Source organism: Nematolebias whitei, chromosome 1 (assembly GCF_014905685.2).
Source record: "Nematolebias whitei isolate Nwh7 chromosome 1, NemWhi1, whole genome shotgun sequence".
NCBI lineage: Eukaryota > Metazoa > Chordata > Actinopteri > Cyprinodontiformes > Rivulidae > Nematolebias > Nematolebias whitei.
The window spans coordinates 39,497,606-39,499,356 of NC_056498.1; the positions used below are offsets into that span (position 1 = coordinate 39,497,606).

General features: G+C 38.3%; 1 protein-coding gene and 1 long non-coding RNA gene across 2 annotated transcripts in view; one reads left to right on the top strand and one right to left on the bottom strand.

The window, feature by feature from the left end:
• Positions 1–1,751, top strand: part of LOC119412192 — a gene marked incomplete in the record, with an annotated part of 67,755 nt that overhangs the window by 11,102 nt on the left and 54,902 nt on the right.
• LOC119409958 overlaps positions 1,105–1,751 on the bottom strand; it is a 2,768-nt gene continuing 2,121 nt past the window's right edge. The window contains exons 2-3 of the long non-coding RNA XR_005186810.1: positions 1,478–1,510; positions 1,105–1,141 (exon numbers count right to left, since the gene is read on the bottom strand). This is a non-coding gene — a long non-coding RNA (uncharacterized LOC119409958). The remainder of the gene's footprint in view (positions 1,142–1,477; positions 1,511–1,751) is intronic.

The window sequence follows — 1,751 nt, forward strand, 5'->3', positions numbered from 1 at the left end:
CCTCTCAGACGTAAATATAGAGGCTGGCACCTGTTTTCCGCCAACTCATCTAAATATTCCTCTCGTCTGTCTGAAAAACATTTTCAATCTGTTCCATAACATTCTTGCTGTTTTTCTAACTCCTAGTGACCTCTTACGTCACAAAAACACACCCCTGTCTGGTCGAAACGACCAATCAGGAAACTCCCAAGTGAACCGGAAATGGAGCCCTTTAAATGTCGGTACTTCCTAGTTCAGCCAGTCGCTTCAGGCTCCGGCTTCAGTCGTTGCAGCTCCGGTGCTGGGAAAACGGGAAAATCCCGACATGATCCAGAGCTCTTCCGAGTCTTTTGGGATTATAAAATCTTCCACCTCTGAGTGGAACTTCTGAAGGACTCCACTCATGTGAGTCCACTCGTGAGGTGAACTGTGTCGGACGGAATACCGTCGCTACTTCGGACGATTCACAGCTGTTCCTACGGAGACGCTGAAAGGGTGCGTTAAATGGAATTTCGTACCAGGGAGACATCTCCAGGTAAAAGAGATTTATACCACCTAAGTGTACCGGGGAAGAAGCTGGGAAAAACCCGGAGAGTGCCGTTCTGATGCCGACACAAACAATTTTCCTCGTCCATCTTTTCATCTCCCTCCCTCTAAACTTCATCTTTCCATCTTTAAAATTCTTCTATCTGCTAGAAATCATTCCAGATATTTTTAGAAGTGTCTGTTGTACAGCTGGAAGTGAGAAAACAATCGCCGTATTGTTTACTCCTTGTAAAACTTGCTAAATTAGCCATGTTGTTATTTTCCAATTTGCCAATTAATGTAAATGTGTGATGTGTTTAAATCGTTTTTAAATAAATGACCCACTGTCGTTGGTGAGTCAAATATAAACACGTTTCCGTCCACATGTTATTAAATTCAATGCACGTACATTATACAGTCCAGAAAAATGAAAGAATCCGTTTAATTTATGAATATATGATGCATATGTTCATCTACACAACACACTGATGAAATGCATCAAAGTATGTCAGGGTCACTAAATCCATCAGTGGAAACAATCAAATAAAAATACACAGATTTTTCAAACTTTACTGTCTATATGAACATTATTGTTGAACTTTACCTGGTGCTGGTTTCACTCCTTGGACTGCTTTTCCTGAAAGTAAAACAAAAGGGTGATTAAGTTAAAAAACAATACTCTATCATTTTAATACCATTTGTTAAGATCATCAGCTACATCTCTGAAGCCCCTATACCATATAAACCACACCTGGATGAAAGAAACCACACCTGGACCATAGAAACCACATGTAAACCATGAAAACTAAAATAAATCATCTCTACAGAAAGTTCTCGATCCATTTATCCGACGAAACGATGAAGTTCATCAAAGTATGTCAGGGCCACTGAATCCATCAGTGGGGACAATCAAATAAAAATACACAGATTTTTAAACTTTACTGTCTATATGAACATTATTGTTGAACTTTACCTGGTGCTGGTTTCACTCCTTGGACTGCCTTTCCTGAAAATAAAGCAAATAGGGAAGGATTTAAGTTTCTTTATTTGTCGTGGAACAAAATTGTGTACACAGGGTCCAAGTTACATCCAACATAAGTATTAAAATGTAAAAGAAAAAGTAATAAGATCTAAGATATGAACTAAGAAAAAAACGTTAACTAAAAATACACTAAGCACTAGTACCGGTAGTATAATATAAAAAAATTACGCAACAATACAATAAAAAGGTAAGGGAAGTTTGAGAT